At 45.6% G+C, this 19067-nt stretch overlaps 1 protein-coding gene, 1 non-coding gene and 1 pseudogene across 3 annotated transcripts in view; 1 reads left to right on the top strand and 2 right to left on the bottom strand.

Annotated features, from left to right (window-relative positions):
• LOC144498588 (fatty acyl-CoA reductase 1-like) overlaps positions 1–19067 on the top strand; it is a 213299-nt gene that overhangs the window by 123566 nt on the left and 70666 nt on the right. The window lies entirely within an intron of this gene.
• Positions 10895–11084, bottom strand: LOC144499380 (U2 spliceosomal RNA). The gene has a single exon (XR_013498844.1). It is a non-coding gene; the product is annotated as a U2 spliceosomal RNA (small nuclear RNA).
• LOC144499293 (U2 spliceosomal RNA) lies at positions 11230–11432 on the bottom strand (annotated as a pseudogene).

The raw sequence follows: 19067 nt of genomic DNA, 5'->3' as shown, positions 1-19067 counted from the left end.
CTGCCCCTCCGATACCTCAAACCCCTGGTTGGCTGGCCATCCAGACGTCTCCAGGCCAGGCCTGACACCCCAAACCTACCTCCCGACCCACCTCGATTTCCCCCCCACACACCCTGAAGGCCAGCCTCGATCAGCCCCTTCCCTCCCTCTACCACCGATCCCAAGTGCAGAGTGGCAGCAGGACCCCCAACCCAACCAATCTCCCCCCAGAGGCCCTGCTCCCTTGGCATTGCCCGATGCCCAGTGGGCGGTGCCAAAATGCCCCTTAGGCATTGCCACTTTGTCCCCTGGCAGAGCCAAGGGGCCAGGCTGGCACTGCCCAGGGGGCATCCCCCCCTTATCCCCTCCTGGCCTCTCTGACCTCCCTCCACTCCAGCGGGGTAAGGCTGCCAGCTCCCCGTTAGTAGGGAGCAGTTGTAAACCTGCTGGAGTGAACCACTCCTGGCTGGGGAGGAGAGGCTAGCCTGGAGTGGGGCCTGGAAGCTTTAGTCCCGGGCCAGCTAATGACATTTAAATGGCGATTTCAATATTCAAACCAGGTTGATGCCGATTTCCAGCGTGGAGCTGACGATGTCGGAAATCCGGGCTCGGCAGACACGTGGAGGCCATGGCGCCCAGCGGGGAGCTCACTAAACGGTCTCCGCTAATATCTCCCGGCCCGCTGCACTGCACGAGTAGCACAGCGGGCTGGGAGAATCGCCCCCCATGTCTTTTTCATGTTACTTTAGTACGTATGTTATAGGTTTTGTGGCACAGTGGTAGCATCCCTACCTCTGGGTGAAAGTCTCATTTGGTGGCCATGAGAAGGGGCATAACATGGCCAGACAGACTGATGCAATAAAGAGTGGGAGAGTTTCCTGTTCAGCCATTGTGCAGAAGGCAACGGCAAACCATTGCAATACTCTTCCAAGCATAATTATGAACCAATCAAATGCAAGTCCATGGTCGTCAATGTCATCTTAGGGCATGGTACCCAATGAGGAGGAATCATATTTTATAAAGTTAAGTTCATTCTGCAAATCCGGGGGGCTGTGTGTTTGATAGGACAGGTGGTAAAACAATTCTAAACCCTCCCTATTCCAGCACACACCAATTCAGCTGCGCAGTATAACTGGATTTAAGCTAGTTAGATTGACTTCTAGACGACAAGTCAATCAAACATTTTTAAGATGCAGGCAGCCTGGAAGGAATGAATGAGTAAAGTATAAGGAATATATGGAGAGACTTAGAAGCTCATAGACAGTACTAGCTTTTCAGAGGGCTGTCGAGGTTGGGTCGTTGAGTCAGAAGCATGGAAAAAGCTTTCTTTGGGACTGAAAGATGGGTGACAAGAAAAATTGACGTCAAGGATGGAGAGCTGGAAATAGGTCACATTCTGGTCCAGGCTACCTGGGCATGGTTTTTAAAAAATTAAAGCATTTGAAACTTCAAATTGGCCAGGGCAGGTGAAGAGCTGGAATCTGAGAAAGGCAGGAAGGGAATCAAGGGTTATAGGGATTAGATGAGAAAGTGGAGTTGAGGGTTATTGTATCAGAGCAGACACGATCTCATTGAATGGCGGGGCAGACTCGATGGACCGAATGGCCTACTCCTGCTCCTACGTCTTATGGTCTTCCACAGTAAGCTACATCAATAAACAGTGCAAGAGGTTTAACTGAAGATAACCTAATACCCCTGTATTCAAATTCCATGGAGGTGTAATCTGTACATTGTCAGTTATTCTGAATTGTTGATATATTGATTCTAGGAGCTGGATTTTGACTGTTGAGGTGGGTTTGCTTTTGGGTTGCAGACTCAGCACTGACAGGAAGCAGCCAAATGTTTCCGATTTTGCTGGTGGCTTGGGGTTAGTTGCAAAGGGGTTGGGGGCAATGGCCAATTCATTGCTGGTGGTGGGAAGGATGGAGAGCTGGAATGGAGGTGGGACACTAGGGAAACAGGTCACACTCTGGTCCGGGCTACCTGGGCATGGTTTAAAAAAAATTAAAGCATCTGAACCTTCAAATTGGCCAGGGCAGGTGAAGAGCTGGAATCTGAGCTAGGGTAGGGCAATGTTAGTGTTATTAAAATGTCGTTATGTGGAATGGATTTTCTTTAAAACGTCCACTTTTTTTTCAGTCCCAAATAAAGCTTTTTCCATGCTTCTGACCCTATTGCCAACAGGTTAGAAATGTTCAGCTTTCAAACACCACCCACCTCAGTGAACGTTTTAAAACGTGAGCTCTTAGGGAGTTGCTTAATTACCTAAAGGTGCCCAATTGATGGTGCAGACAAATTAACTTCCTGCCCAGCCTTTACACTGCTCCTGCTCCCAGGACTATTGGCAGGGCTGTAAACAAGAGTGAAACATTGTCGCACGTGATATTGACGCCAATTTTTCTTGTCACCCATCTCCGACCGACCCGTTTCCCAGCAACAAAAGTCTGGCTCGAAGTTGGCAATTCAATAAAATCAGACATGCTTGTGATCAGAACTGAGTGTCACCACCAGTCCTTTTCACTCCCAAAATGTGACCAGCCACTCTGAAATCAGGATTGTCGTGATTCCAAAGCCAGCACTGAGCTCTCCAGTGCCATCTAACTGTAGCAGCAACTGTGTCTACAACATAATGGGAACACACTCATTGAAATTAAATAAGCAGGTGTGCCAGTACACCTGTGGATGCCGCTAGCAACACAGAGTACAATTCACAGCGAACGTGTGATTGTGTTTCACACAGCAGACAGATTCTCTTTTTGGAAACAAAGAAAGATTTACAGCCATTCGGCCCATCCTATCTGTGCCTGCTGGAAAAGAGAGACCCATTTTGTGTCTCAGGTGACAAGGACCTACAAGATGGGAATTGCAAAAATTATTCAAGTATAAGAAGGGAGTTGCGGGAGCTATATTAAATGTATGTCTCTGTATTGTCTGGTATGCATATTATCTGAAGCTGGGTTCGAATCCCGGCTTGGGTCACCGTCTGTGTGGAGTCTGCACGTTCTCCCCATGTCTGCGTGGGTTTCCTCCGGGTGCTCCGGTTTCCTCCCACAGGCTGAAAGACCATGCTGGTTTGCTGCATTGACCTGAACAGGTGCCAGAATGTGGCGACTAGGGAAATTTCACAGTAACTTCATTGCAGTGTTAATGTAAGCCTTACTTGTGACTAATAAATAAACTTTAACTTGAATGGGCTGAAATAATTGCAACCACAAAGGGAGCTCTCGTGAACTACAAGCAAGTCCCCGGCAAACAAAGGTTAGGTACACTCAGAGCTGCTGGAATCAAGTCTCAGCAGACTGTCGAACCTGCACAGTTTTGTTGGTTACAATGGAGCAAAGTGGAGGTTTTCAAAATCAGCAACGGGTTAAAGCAGTGTTGAGTCCGGGCACCAACTCTCTTTGGTACATTTTCCCCCATGTTGTATATTTTCAGTGACTCAAATGACAGTGTCTACCAGTGTCAGAGCCAAAGGCAAGCTGTTCAACCTTGACAAGACTGTGCACCAAGACCAAAAAGCTTAATGTCCAATTCACAAATTGCTGTTTGCTGATCGTATTGCACTGACATCCCATACTGAAGTTCACTGGCAGCAGCTTGTAGATCAGTTCCCCTGGGCCTGCAGGGGGTTTGGACTGACAATTAGTGTCAGGGACCGCAGAGTTGTGGGCCAGGATGTAGAGACTCCACCTTCCACCAACAGCAGCAACCTCACTTCGACAGCTTTGCATACATTAGATCAACAATTAGAAACCCGCCCCTTGATGCCAAAATCTGCCATAGGATTGGCAAGGGCACAGCTGTCATGTCAAAGTTGAGAAGTCAAGTGTGAACCAACAGCAAACTAACCAAAAAGTCAAAGCTCCGTGTGTTCTCAGCATGCTCCTTAATGCAAGCCAAGAAAAGTGGCTGCCTCAGACAAACACTGAGCACTTCCTGGCACAACAGAGTGCCAGACATTTAAGCGCACCAGCGTGCAGGGATGCCCAGCATGTTTGCCCTCTTGAATGGTCAGCCACTTTGTTGGCTGGGTCACGGGAGCCAAATAGATGACATGCTCTATGGTGAGCTTGCTATCAGCATAAGACTAACAGGTAGCCCATATCTGACACAAGGATGTCTGCGAGCAAGACTTCAAGTTGACAGGGATTGAAGCTGATGCATGGGAAATCCTTGCTGCTGCCCAGAATGCCTGGGGACAAGCAGTCAGGAAGGGTGTGAAAAAAGTAGAGGACAAAAGAGATTACCAGATAACAGTAAAGAGAGCCCACCGAAAGGTAAATTGCAAGTTACTTTCATGAAAGCAAAATAGAAAAAGAAACCTTAACTCCTAAACACTTTAAAGTATCTGTCTAGGTACTGGAGCGACATCAAATGGGCTGTTGCATTGTAAATTCTTTTGAAGTTTGGAGAGATCCTAGACAGTCCGACCTTTAATGTCTTTAATTCCCGCAATGAACTCACTGGGCACAGCTGCCTCACAGCACCAGGGACCTGGGTTCAATTCTAGCCTCAAGTCACTGTCTGTGTGGAGTTTGCACGTTCTCCCTGTGTCTGCGTGGATTTCCTCCGGATGCTCCGGTTTCCTCCCGCAGTCCAAAGATGTGCGGGTTAGGTTGATTGGCCATGCTAAATTGACCCTAGTGATAGGGGGTTAGCAGGGTAAATGAGGGTTACAGGATTAGGGCCTGTGTGGGATTGTGGTCAGTACAGACTCAATGGGCCAAATGGCCTCCTTCTGTACTGTAGGGATTCTATGATTCAATGGGCTGATGCTGTTTCAGTGTGGAAACGATGAGCACTCACGAACCAGCCTCTACAGCAACTACAGATGATATTCAATACAGAACCCTGAGCATAGTCCACCATCTCCAAAGACAAACGGATGTCGATAAAATATAATAATCTAATAAGGTTTCATAGAATTAATGAGGATTGAGTTGAAACATGCTGGAAGAATTTTCATAAATCTTTGAATATGGAATAAGGTGGAACCCGAGTTTATCAATATGTAATATCTACAGGACAAAGAGGGTAAACACACTGAGTGCTGGCTGTTCAAAGACATTTTGATCATTAGTCACATCTCCTTTTAAACTTTGTTTATCTTTGATTTGTATTTGTCAAAGGATGAGTAAGAATTTTACTTTAATTTGGCACAGAGTTCAAAATTCGAGCCAAATAAAGCATACTCCTCAGTGTCCTTTCTGTGCCCTGTCTGTCCATCAGACCAGACTGTCGCTGCCCATGCTAAGTGTGGCGATTGTCTCTTTAAGGGCAACACCGCAGAGGGGGTCACCTGGCTTGGGGGACTGAGAGTGGGTAATCACCCCAGGGTCTGGAGTCCTCTCTTAGACAGAAGACAGTCTGAAGGCATGTACAAGACATGTCGGGGCAGGGCAGCTGGGGGGTTGTCAGCCTTTGTACAATTTTTCCTGGTCAGTAAATACTTTTGATGTTCCTGACAAGTCTGTGAGCCTGCATCAATGTGTTGCAATCTGAAGCTGAGCCTTCTAGGAGGGCATCCTGCAAGGCCAGCAATCTTCTGTCAGCCATACTGCAGTCATAGAGATAGCACTGCGCAGGAAAGCTAGAACAGGCAATGATACCAATAAGACAGGCACTAAAAGAATGCATAATTGGGCATTTATACTCCCAATGCCCAAGCTAACAATCTACCCATAATGTCGTCTGGTACCTGAAGTGTGCATGTCAGCATAGTTTGAAGTTTAAAGTTTATTTATCAGTGTCACAAGTAGGCTTATATTAACACTGAAATGAAGTTACTGTGAAAATCCTCTAGTTGCCACACTCCGGCACCTGTTCGAGTACACTGAGGGAGAATTTAGCATGGGCAAGTGCGCCTAACCGGCATGTCTTTCGGACTGTGGGAGGAAACTGGAAGAAACCCACGCAGATACGGGGAGAACGTGCAAACTCCACATAGACAGTAACCGAAGCTGGGAATTGAACCTGGCGCTATGAGGCAGCAGTGCTAACCGCTGTGCCCACCATGCTATCAAAAATATAAATACAATATCACCATATTTACTGCCCACTGTCTGAAATGTGTCAATGCTAACTCTTAGCCCTAGTCATTAATTCTTAATTATAATTGTGATTTGAAAGCCAATTCACTTTGCATTAACTTTTGCTACTGGGGAATATAGTCAGTGATGATCTGTATGACTCTATGCTCAAACCAGTTCAGATCAAATGAAATGATTTGAGCCGGCTTTCATATCACTGAGTGTTATACTCTATATAAAGTGCAGTATCCCATAACAGGAATGTTCGTTCAGGGTCTGATGGAGAATGATCATTTTGGACGACACATGGGAAGGAATGTTCCTTTAAACCTGAAGCTGACTGATACACAGTGTTTACTCTACAATCCTTACAGTCCTTTCCAAGCACAGAATTATCACGATAGGATTAAGTAGGCTCTGCTGTACCATGCAGACAAAGTGTGGAATCTTATCAGATACCCAGAGGCAGCTCTGGAGGTGGGAGGGCAGGGAGTTTCTGAAGGTTACGAGTTGAGTCATTAACCCCACGTGTAACTGAGTGATCTTGCCCAGCAGTGATTTGTGGCTAATTAAGATCAATTAAGTGTCTGCCTGAGGGAAAATTGGTGATGCTGTAGGGATTGTTCTACAGCAGACAGTCCCCCATTGAGTCCAAAGCCTGGTGGAGGCCTCTCAGTGGCAGGCCAGGGGATATCAACACCTCCTTTCAATCCCCCTCATCTTGTGAGCCAAGGATCACAGCTGTAACCAGAGCAAATACTGTGGAGGGGTTCCCATCCTCAGCAACAGTCTGGCAGCTGTGGCTACACTTTTGTTTTTAAGATTTCAGAAGTTTTCAGAGGGTGTAACCATTTTGAGGTGCCCACACATTTCGCCACCTATATTGGCAGCGCCCACCTCTCCTAGCCTGGCCTGCATTTAAAAATATTGTTGGTAAGATTGCACCTAAGGTTCTAGTTTGTTCTAAGTTCTAAAATAGACGTCAAGGACGATATTTAATGGAGCAGGCGGGGATCTTGCCTGCCAACTGGAGAGCTGGCGACAGCCCTGTGTTACCTCTTTTAGGGAAGGCCTGTTGAATTAGGTGCTGCTGAACTGAACAGCAGGTGACCTTACATAGGATTAAGGACTTTGGAACAGAGGTCAATCAGAGGCCGGCAGCTCTGGAGAGGGAATGGCTGCTCCTGGTACGACACCCACCATAGGGCTACTATTGTCACTGAATCCCAGGCCACAGGCGAGTGATGGTGGCCAGGGGTGTGCCCACAGCTAGGGCAGGGGATGCTTCTCACCTCTCTTCCTGATGCTTGGCACCTCAATCAGCACAAAATGCTTTTCAATGAGGGACCTCCAGGAACTCCCAATCCCGCTTGAATGGGGTTTGCTTGTCATACTCCCTGCTTGGGGAGCTACCCCCTGCTGTTTGGTTAATACAGTGACAGCGGGATGAGGCTCTTAAGTGGCATTAACTGCCTACTGGAGGGCTTCAATTGGCAGTAGGGCACAAGGCTTCCTGCCGAGAATTTAACTGGGAGACAAGTGAGAAGATGACTGGGTCCCCTCCCACTACCCTCTCACTTAATTAACCCCCTCCATCCCCGCCACTAAACTCACCACAGGGAATGCATTAAATTCCACGTCAGAGGCCCAGATCCTCCCGTCTCTGGATCATCGGAGACCAGGCATACTCTCCCAAGACTCCCATCTGGACTCTGCAGAAGTTCCAAAGTAATGTCTCCTTGCAATTGCTTGTGTAGTTTGAACTTCCTTCAGGCAGTTCCCCTGCTCCCCAGGACCGATTGATAAGGACAGTTCCAATTTACCTGGATAGTTACCCAGGAATGGCACAGCGGCACAGTGGTTTGCACTGCTGCCTCACAATGCCAGAGACCCAGGTTCAAATCCAGCCTTGGATGACTATCTGTGTGGCTTTTGAATGTTCTCCCTGTGTCTGCGTGGGTTTCCACCTGGTGTTCTGGTTTCTACTCTCAGTCCAAAGATGTGTAGATTAGGTGGATTAGCCATGGTAAATGCATGGGTTTTGGGGATAGGGTGGAGGAGAGGGCCTGGTTGGTGCAGACTGGATGGGCCGGATGGGCCAAATGGCCTCTTTCTGCACTGTAGGGATTATATGGTTCCACAGTTCTATGAAAATTATAGTCAGATCTAACTGTAAGGTAACTATACAACTGATCACCACTATCTCCTGGACTCACCCCATAAGCCCAACTCCCCTGACCTGCCGTAACTATCCCCCACAAGCCAACTCTCTTCCCCGACTGTCTCCTGAACCAATTTGAATAGCCCCCGACCTGTCCATCCCTCCTGGACTATCTCATAACCCACCAACACACCCAATTCACCCACCTGTCACCTGACCCACTTGTCACCGACCCACCTGACCCACTTACTTCATCCACCTATCTGCTTACACCCTATATACTCAACAATTCACTAACAAGAAGCTTGGGGACTTTTATACACTTACCAGTATCCTGCAGCTGATGCCAGGAAAAGGGGGAACTGTTTCTGTGCACATTCTCTTCGCTGCTACCGAGGATTCCTGCGCTGCAGGAATTCTTCAGCATCCTGAATCAGAGGTCGGAGCCTTTTCAATGTGTACAGTTAATTGGATGGTTGCCTGATCAGCGTTGGACACTGGGCTTCTGAGTTTGATGGAAGTTTTGGCACATCTTCAACATCTGCCTCATGTTTTCAGTTGTTTGATGAGCAGATCGAAGTTTACTGTTTCATGCTGAGGGATTGTCCACATTGTGTCCATTTTGGCAATTGCAAGTGCAGGTGACTCATTTAACCCTTTACATCTCCCCGGCAGGGTGCTCTGGAGACATTTTCAACTCAAACCATGATATTTTCAAGAGGCAGAGGTCTTTAAGTAAAACTTTAATGAAGGGACCCGGACACGAAATGCGCTTTCTAATCATGTTTTCATAGAATCCCTACAGTGCAGAAGGAGGCCTTTTGGCCCATCGAGTCTGCACCGACCACAATCTTACCCAGGCCCTATCCCCATAACCCCATGCATTTACCCTAGCTAATCCCCCTGACACGAAGGGGCAATTTAGCATGGCCAATCCACCTAACCCGCACATCTTTGGACTGTGGGAGGAAACCGGAGCACCCGGAGGAAACCCACACAGACACAGGGTGAATGTGCAAACTCCACACAGACAGTGACCCAAGCCGGGAATCCAACCCGGGTCCCTGGTGCTGTGAGGCAGCAGTGCTAACCACTGTGCCACCGTGCCGTTTCATGTTCATGTCCACACTATATTACACACCTTGGGCTGGATTTTACATGCCTTCGCTGGGTATGTTTTCAGTGAGGGGGGGCACATAAAATAGGGCATGTGCCCCCCCACCACCTTCCTGCCCACCCTCGAGCTCACCCCTCCGCCCCTATAATATGAAATTGGCAGCCTGCCCACCACATTTAAACAAATAATCAAGAGCAAATTGAGCTGGTAAACAAGCTTGTAAACCCGATAATATGCTGCCCACGCCATAACATGGTTGGCAGTCAGACAGGAATCAAAACTTCCCATCAGAGTCAGAAATCCCTGTGTCCAGCGCTGGTCAGACAGGCACCCATCCAATTAACAGTTGAAAAGGCTCCGACTTCTGATCCACGATGCTGAAGAACTTCTGAAACGCAGGAATCCTCAGACAGCAGAGACCAGAATGTGCACAGTAACAGTTCCCCCTTTTCCCGGCATCAGCTGTAGGATTCCACTAAGTGTTTCAAAGCCCAAAACTGCCCAATTCTCCCCTCCCAAGAGTCCAGATTTATCTGGATCTGGGATCCATGATCCTTCTTCTTGGGCCTGATTGCAGTCCTGCCAGTGCCCACTAAAACGTTTTTGCCACTGCTGGGACTGGGGGAGCTGACGGTTAGATTGACTGGCAGCATCCGGGGTGAGACTTATTCCCAAATGAATGGTGGAAGCCCCACTGACTGCCCATTGAACTCACCCACAGCATGTCATGACTGTGGATCAGGCTGGCGTTACGCAAATCGGCACCACACTGACTTTGCTTCTGGAGAGGAGAGTCATCCCACCCCACCCCCCTTCCCTGTAATATCCAGCCCTTTGTTCGTAAAGGCATTGCTCTTGTGCTTATAGGCTAGAATGGGCAGAATATCCAGAGTAAATCAGAAACCTTCAGATATAAGACTTTAAGGGATAAGGGAATGGGCAGGAAATCAGTCCATACTAACTCACTGGAAAGTAGCAAGATCTAACCAGTTTTCCACTCCACGGTCCAGAAGGTTTCGTGTCTCTCTGTCTCTCCTTCTTCTCTCTTTCCCCCCGCTCACCAACAACAACAACAACAAGCTGGAATTTCTTTGTAAGACACGGATACATTTCCTTTTTATTGGTTGATTCACTGACATGGCCGGCAGTTATTGTCTGTTCTTGAGAGAGTGGTGATTAGGCACCATCTTGAACTGCCAAAGTCCTTGTGAATGCACTCCCAAAATACTGTTAGGGTATTGACCAGCGATGATCTATTTTCAAGTGAGGATGGTGTGTGAATTGTAGGGGATCTTTGGGTGATGTTTCCCTTCGCCTGCTGCCCTTGATCTTCTATGTTGCAGCGGGTGTGGGTTTGGGAGGTGCTGTTGAAAAAGCCTTGGTGAGTTGCTGCAGTGCATCTTGGAGATGGTGTACATTGCTGTCACCATGTGTCGGTGATGGAGAGAGTGAATGTTTAAGGTGTTGGATTCAGTGACAGTCAATTTTGTTTTTGTTCATATCCAATTCAATCCAATCAAAGTCCAATTCAGAGTCTCAGCAAGATATACATTCTCGATCCAAGCGGACAAGTCAGGCATCCAACTTCCTGTCTTGGGCTTGATCTACATGATCCAAGCTGATTGGAGCAGGCATTGCACCTCCTCCACGGCTCGATCTCATTTGCATCTTAGCCAAAAGGCCGAGATACCGCTTTAAAAAATTGCTTCAAATGAAGGCTTAATGTCACCTCATGACTTCAAACAAGTGCAGCACATCGATATTACACTTGATCTTAGCCAAAAGGCCGAGAAGCGATTCAGTGACAGTCAATTTTTTTTTGTACTTTTCCAATTCAATCAAATCAAATCCAATTCAAAGTCTCAACAAGTTGAGACATTTCCGATCCAGGCTGACAAGACAGGGCAAGCGACCAAATTGCCCTGTCCTGGGCCTGATCTACATGAGCCAAGCTGATTGGAGGAGCAAAGCAATACCTCCTCCAAGACTTGAGCTCATTTGCATCTTAGCCAAAAGGCCGAGATGCCGCTTTTAAAAATTGCTTCATATGAAACATATGAAGCTTCAATGTAACCTAATGACCTCAACCAAGTGCAGCATCCTCTCCATACTACACTTGATCTTAGCCAAAAGGCCGAGAAGCGAGAAGTGACAGTCAATTGGGATGCTTGATCCTGGATGGTGTCAGGTTTCTTGAGTAATTTTGGAATTACACTGGCAGTTGGAGAGTATTCCATCACACTCTTGACTTGTGCCCTGTGGATGGTGGACAGGCTTTGGGGAGTCAGGAGCTTAAGCCACTTCTTCAACAGTATATATCCTGCTCTTGCAGCCACAGCATTTATGTAGTTATAAGACCATAAGACCATAAGACATAGGAGCGGAAGTAAGGCCATTCGGCCCATCGAGTCCACTCCACCATTCAATCATGGTTGATTTCAACTCCATTTACCCGCTCTCTCCCCATAGCCCTTAATTCCTCGAGAAATCAAGAATTTATCAATTTCTGTCTTGAAGACGCTCAACGTCTCGGCCTCCACAGCCCTCTGTGGCAATGAATTCCACAGACCCACCACTCTCTGGCTGAAGAAATTTCTCCTCATCTCTGTTCTAAAGTGACTCCCTTTTATTCTAAGGCTGTGCCCCCGCGTCCTAGTCTCCCCTGTTAATGGAAACAACTTCCCTACGTCCATCCTATCTAAGCCGTTCATTATCTTGTAAGTTTCTATCAGATCTCCCCTCAACCTCCTAAACTCCAATGAATATAATCCCACGATCCTCAGACGTTCATCGTATGTCAGGCCTACCATTCCTGGGATCATCCGTGTGAATCTCCGCTGGACCCGCTCCAGTGCCAGTATGTCCTTCCTGAGGTGTGGGGCCCAAAATTGCTCACAGTACTCCAAATGGGGCCTAACCAGTGCTTTATAAAGCCTCAGAAGTACATCCCTGCTTTTGTATTCCAAGCCTCTTGAGATAAATGACAACATTACATTTGCTTTCTTAATTACGGACTCAACCTGCAAGTTTACCTTTAGAGAATCCTGGACTAGGACTCCCAAGTCCCTTTGCACTTTAGCATTATGAATTTTGTCACCGTTTAGAAAATAGTCCATGCCTCTATTCTTTTTTCCAAAGTGTACGACCTCGCACTTGCCCACGTTGAATTTCATCAGCCACTTCTTGGACCACTCTCCTAAACTGTCTAAATCTTTCTGCAGCCTCCCCACCTCCTCAATACTACCTGCCCCTCCACCTATCTTTGTATCATCGGCAAACTTGGCCAGAATGCTCCCAGTCCCGTCATCTAGATCGTTAATATATAAAGAGAACAGCTGTGGCCCCAACACTGAACCCTGCGGGACACCACTTGTCACCGGTTGCCATTCTGAGAAAGAACCTTTTATCCCAACTCTCTGCCTTCTGTCTGACAGCCAATCGTCAATCCATGTTAGTACCTTGCCTCGAATACCATGGGCCCTTATTTTACTCAGCAGTCTCCCGTGAGGCACCTTGTCAAAGGCCTTTTGGAAGTCAAGATAGATAACATCCATTGGCTCTCCTTGGTCTAACCTATTTGTTATCTCTTCAAAGAACTCTAACAGGTTTGTCAGGCACGACCTCCCCTTACTAAATCCATGCTGACTTGTCTTAATCCGACCCTGCACTTCCAAGAATTTAGAAATCTCATCCTTAACGATGGATTCTAGAATTTTGCCAACAACTGAGGTTAGGCTAATTGGCCTATAATTTTCCATCTTTTTTCTTGTTCCCTTCTTGAACAGTGGGGTTACAACAGCGATTTTCCAATCCTCTGGGACTTTCCCTGACTCCAGTGACTTTTGAAAGATCATAACTAACGCCTCCACTATTTCTTCAGCTATCTCCTTTAGAACTCTAGGATGTAGCCCATCTGGGCCCGGAGATTTATCAATTTTCAGACCTTTTAGTTTCTCTTTTAGTTTGTCCAATTAAGATCCTGATCAATGCTGACCCCAGGATATATTTTTAATTTATTCATGGGCCTGGTCATCACTGGTAAGGCCATCATATAATGCCCTCCCAAGTTGCCTTTGAGAAGGTGATGGTGAGCTGCCTTCTTAAACTGCTGCAGTCCATGTAACATAGGTATACCCAGAGTGCTATCAGGGAGAGAATTCATTAACTTTGACCCAGCAGCAGTTTAGGAATAACAATATAGTTCCAAGTCAGAAAGGTGTGTGACTTGGAGAGGAACTTACAGAAGGAAGTATTCCCATGCGTCTATTATCCTTGTTCTTCTGGCTGGTGGAGGTTGCAGGTTTGAAAGGTGCTGTCAATGAATCCTTAGCTAAGGGGAGGCAGTGACATAGTGGTATTGTCGTTGGACGAGTAGTCCATAGACCCAGGGTAATGCTCAGGGGACCCGCGTCCAAATCCCACCGTGGCAGATAGTGAACTTTGAATTTTAAAAAAATCTGAAATTAAAAGTCAAATGGTGACCATGAAACCATTGTTGACTATCATAAAAACCTGCCTGGTTCACTAATGTCCTTCAGGGAAGGAAATCCTTGCTGGTCTGTCTTATATGTGACTCCAGATCCACAGCAATATGGTTGACTCTTAAATGCCCATAGGGATGGGCAATAAATGTTGGCCAGCTAGTGACGCCAACGCCCCATGACTGAATATAAAAAACAAATTCTTGGCAATTTGCCTAAGAAGGTATACACAGCTACCACTATGTGCCAGTGGTGGAGGGAATGACTGTTTAATGTGGTGGGCAGGTGCAATTCAAGTGTGTTGTTTTGTTCTGGAAGTGTCAAGCTTCATGAGTGTTGGAGGTGCTTTAGGCAAGTGGAGAGTATTCCATCATGCGCCTTGTAGATGGTGAGCAGTCTTTGGAGATTCAGGGGGATGAGTTATTTGCTGCATGTTTCTCAGCCTCTAACCTGCTGGTTTCTGATCAATGATAATGTTGATGGTGGGAGATTCAGCAAGAGTACAAGGGGAAGTGGTTAGGCTCAGTCCTGTTGGAGATAACCATTACCTGGCACTTGTGTGGCGTGACTGTTACTTGCCACACATCAGTCCAAACATGGATGCTGAAGAAGTCTTGCTGTATGTGGGCGTAGATTGCTTTGGTATCTGAGGAGTTACAAATAGAACTGAATGCTTGGCAGCCATCAACAAACATCCCCATTTCTGACCTTATGATGGAGGCAAGGTCGTTGATGATGATTCAGCTGAAGACAGCGAGGCCTAGGAACACTACCCTAAGGAACAACAGCAGTTCATGAACTTTAGATACCTTCAATTTATTCAAAACATTCTACAGCATATTAATCATATTATTCATATCTGTGGCCTGCTGAAACATTTCTTTTGACATGCTTGTTTGGATCAATTGCTACGTACTGTAATTTGGCTGGAGGAGCTAGCTGAAAGAGGGTTAGATTGCAGTTGTTCTTCATTTGGATTCAGCTTTGAAACTGGCCCAAGTTGATGTAATGAATATTTTATCTTTATTATGACAATAAAGATCCGAAGCAAAATTAATCTGGACAGTATTAGTCCATGTTTACCAACTGCAACACAACACAAAACCGGCCATAAATTGCAGCAAGTGACAGCAAATTGTTAGTCAGCACACAAGAATAGTGAACATGAGAAGTGGAATGTTGACCTAGAACTGAATATGACCTTCGCCTGTGTGGACTGTCAAATAGCTTGTCGTTTATTGACTATTCTCGCACCTAAACGATGGTCAGTGGCAGCCAGTGTCTATAGAACTTAAAATTCTCCCAGAGAGGAGGACAGGTGGCACAGTGCTTAGCACTGCTGCCTCACAGCGCCAGGGATCTGGGTTCGATTCCCGGTCTCGGGTCACTGTCTGTGTGAAGTTTGCACTTTCTCCCCATGTCTGCGGGTGTTTCCTCTGGATGCTCCAGTTCCCTCCCACAGTCCAAAGATGTGCGGGTTAGGGTTATTGGCAATGCTGAACTGCCCCTTAGTGTCAGGGAGATTAGCAGGATAAATAATTGGGATTATGGGGATGTGGCCTGGGTGGGATTGTTATCAGAGCAGGTCTGATGGGCTGAATGGCCTCTTTCTGAAATGTAGGAATTCTATGATTCCATGAAATTGAGCAAAACAAAAAGCAATTAACATTGTAGCATTTTCTCACCTTCATTCCGCATTCTGCTCATTTCCAAAAAGTGCAGTGGGCCATGATGCTTTTGTCGAAATGATTCTCATTTCCTTTAAACCAGCCATATTTATCAAAGGCCATTTGATTGTTCTCCATGAACTGAATTTAATTCAATCAATGTGATATTCCCAACTCAACCATGAAAAATGGGTGGATGGTGGCAACAGATTTCACCAATTCACACACTGTTGCTAGCATAAAGCACAAAGCATTCAGATAAAAACGGGATGAAGTGGAGGTGTGTGTTTTGCCTGACTCTGTTAAAGTAGTGGCTCTGTATACAATCTGAAAGTGGTTCAGGTATTTCGGAATGAATCTGAGTGTTCTATTGAAACCTATGGTTAAAATCCATCGCTATCCCAACAAACATCTTGACCAACTGTAAAGCGATGTTATGAAAAGGTGCATTCTTGTTTTTTTGAGAAAAAAAATTCAATTTAATATTTAAATTTTCTTTCCATAGTTTTCACGATCTCCTTCTCTTTACTATTTAAATATATTACAGATGCGGACAAATGCAAAGTTAAATGAAACTATTTACCATGGTGTTTATTTTCCTTGATCATAGCAATACTGATCCCTGCTTTCCACTAAATCTATAATTGGGCTAAGCAGTGCTTCACATTAAAACATTACGGGAATGTGTGGAAGTGGCAAAGGAGCAGACTAAATTGGATAGCCCTTTTAAAGAGATGCCACAGGCACAATGGTGCAAATGGCCTCTTTTTCATAGAATCTCTAGTGCAGAAGGAGGCCATTCGGCCCATCACCGACAACAATCCCACCGAGGCCCTATCCCCGCAACTCCACGTATTTACCCTTCTGATCCCCCTGACACTAAGGGACAATTTAGTGCAGCCAATCCACCTAACCTGCACATCTTTGGACTGTGGGAGGAAACCGGAGCACCCAGAGGAAACCCACGCAGGCACAGGGAGGACATGCAAACTCTGCACAGACAGTGACCCAAGCCGGGAATCGAACCCTGGTCCCTGACGCTGTGAGGCAGCAGTGCTAACCTCCGTGCCGCCCCCATTTTTTTGTGCTGTGTGATTTTATATCAAGGGTTTATTTCCCAGTGATTGTTTTGGCAGGAGGCAGAACCAATCGATAACACAAATATCAGCATTGGAAGAAATAACAAAAAATCCTATCATCTCATTCATTACTGCCGTTAGATGCAACCCTCTCACAGACGGCTAAGTGAAAATAGAAAAAAAAGCTCAAAAGTAAAAATTAATTCTTGATTGAGACACAGCACTGACTGAAAGCTCCACACCACACAAATGATTACTCATAATGTTCGAGTCTGGGAATAAACTGACATTGCAAATGGCCTACATCAGTCACAAAGGAATAAACTTGCCGTTTATCAGCAGAGTCATTAGGCTCCTCTGGGAATGAGAGCTGAGCAGTAGTAACTGACATATCCGCGAGGAATGACAGGTCATGCAGGGTTTAAAGTTTGTAAAGTTCCCGAACCTCAGCTTGTCATGGATTCATCAGATTACGGGACAGTACAGCATAGAAGAATGCCAGTCGGCCCATCAAATTGAGACCAGCTCTTTATTAGAACAATCCAGTTAGTTTCACTTATTGCATTTTTTTCTCTTCCAAGTGTTTATCCAATTCCCTCTTTAAGGCTACCATTGAATCTCTATCCGTTACCCTATCAGGCAGCGCATTTCAAATCCGAACTGCTTGTTGTGTCCAATGATTTTGGATAATCATAAATCTTTTCCCTCTGGATATTGGCCCTTCAGCAATTGGAAATAGCTCCTCTTCATTTACTTTATCTAAACCCCTTGTAATTTTAAACACCTCCAGCAAATCGTCTCTTGGCTTTCTTACCACACTTGGATACTGGTGGAGTTGAACCTGAAAACGCCATGAGAAATGCTGGAATTGTAACTTTGTGAAAAGGCATCTTCAATATTGGATAACTGGACCTCGAGCTCGCTGACTTTATTTATGAAGATGATATACACATAATCAGAAGTTGATTTTCAGTTGCTTAATTATATGTAGGGATATGGGGCTAGGGCCTGGGTGGGATTGTGGTCGGTGCAGACTCGATGGGCCGAATGGCCTCTTTCTGTACTGTAGGATTTCTATGATTTCTATGATAATTACAATTTCCCTCAATACTATCTGGAAGAAAGCATAAAAAGGAAACTAAATGGAGGCTGACCTATGCATTCGGCCTCATTATCAGCAGATTCTGAGGCCAGGAATCTTTTGCGTTGTAGTTCTTAGTGCTCTTTATCGTTCCTAACTATTTCTGTGATGTTAGAAAATGATCTCCAAATACTAAAAGCATCACCTTCATCGCCCTCACCACATGGGATCGAATGGAACTCTCAGCTGGCCATGTTATAGGGAGATTGGTATCAGCAATGTGATGGCCTGTTATAACATTGCAAATCCTCTGTTCTATGCAGTCCAAAGATGTGCAGGTTAGGTTGATTGGCCAAGCTAAATTGCCCCTTAGTGTCCTGGGATGCGTACATTAGAGGGATTAGCGGGTAAATATGTAGGGATATGGGGGTAGGGCCTGGGCGGGATTGTTGTCGGTGCAGACTCGATGGGCCGAATGGCCTCTTTCTGCACTGTCGGGGTTCTATGGTTCTATTGACAAGAACTTTCATAAATTCATCTGTAACTGCTCTCGTATTATCTCCATTTTCAGTTTCAGATCTATTCTATTTTCTTTATTAATGAAATGTGTTTGGCAACTATTTTGGGGAGCAAAAAAGCTCTGCCTGATTTTTGGTAACAAAAGAGAAGTTTCGTAATCTGATTTTAATCATTTAATCAGGTGCCTCCAAGCTGATTAGAGGATTTCCCACAAACATTTTTTAAGGGAAATACTGCCTAACTGGCCTGATCAAATGCTGAACAGATATTAGTGAACTTTGAAATAAGTATTGTATATATATTGTATATCGCGAAGTGCAGGAAGAGAGTTACCACTCCTGTGGCAATAGCACTTAGCTTTACGTAAAAGAAAGATTTGTATTTATATCGTGTCCTACACAATCTCAGGATGTCCCAGTGTGTCTTAAGCCATTTAAATACTTTTGATGTGCAGTCACTGTGGTACTGGAGGAAATGCGGCAGCCAATTTGCACACGGCAAACTCCCCAAATCAATCATGTGATAATGATCAGATGTTCTGTGATGTTGATTGGGCAGGACGTCAGGATATTTCCCCGGATCTTCTTCACAAGAATGCCATTGGATCTTTTATGTCCAACTTAAAGAGCAGACAGGACCACTGTCAGCCTAGATTTTCGTGTTGTTTCTTGCGTGTCTCTGGGGTGGGATTTGAACCCACAACCTTCTGACTTGGAAGTTAACTGAGCCACAGCTGATGCCTTTCTTTTTTCTTTTCATGTTGGTAACTTTGAACCAGGCTGTTAACTTATGAATTTTAGAGTTTATTATGTCCTTGATTTTAAAGCGTAATGTATAAATATTCGAAAGAAATTATAATTGAGGTACTTAGCATCACAGACGTTTGATCCAGGAAGAGTTTAAATCTGTCAATCCTTTGATATAACTGTTCCAGCTGGAAATACAATAGGACAA

This window comes from Mustelus asterias, chromosome 9 (genome assembly GCF_964213995.1).
Source record: "Mustelus asterias chromosome 9, sMusAst1.hap1.1, whole genome shotgun sequence".
Taxonomy (NCBI): domain Eukaryota; kingdom Metazoa; phylum Chordata; class Chondrichthyes; order Carcharhiniformes; family Triakidae; genus Mustelus; species Mustelus asterias.
Note: the sequence above shows the minus strand (reverse complement) of the source record. Positions and strands in the feature narration are given on the sequence as shown.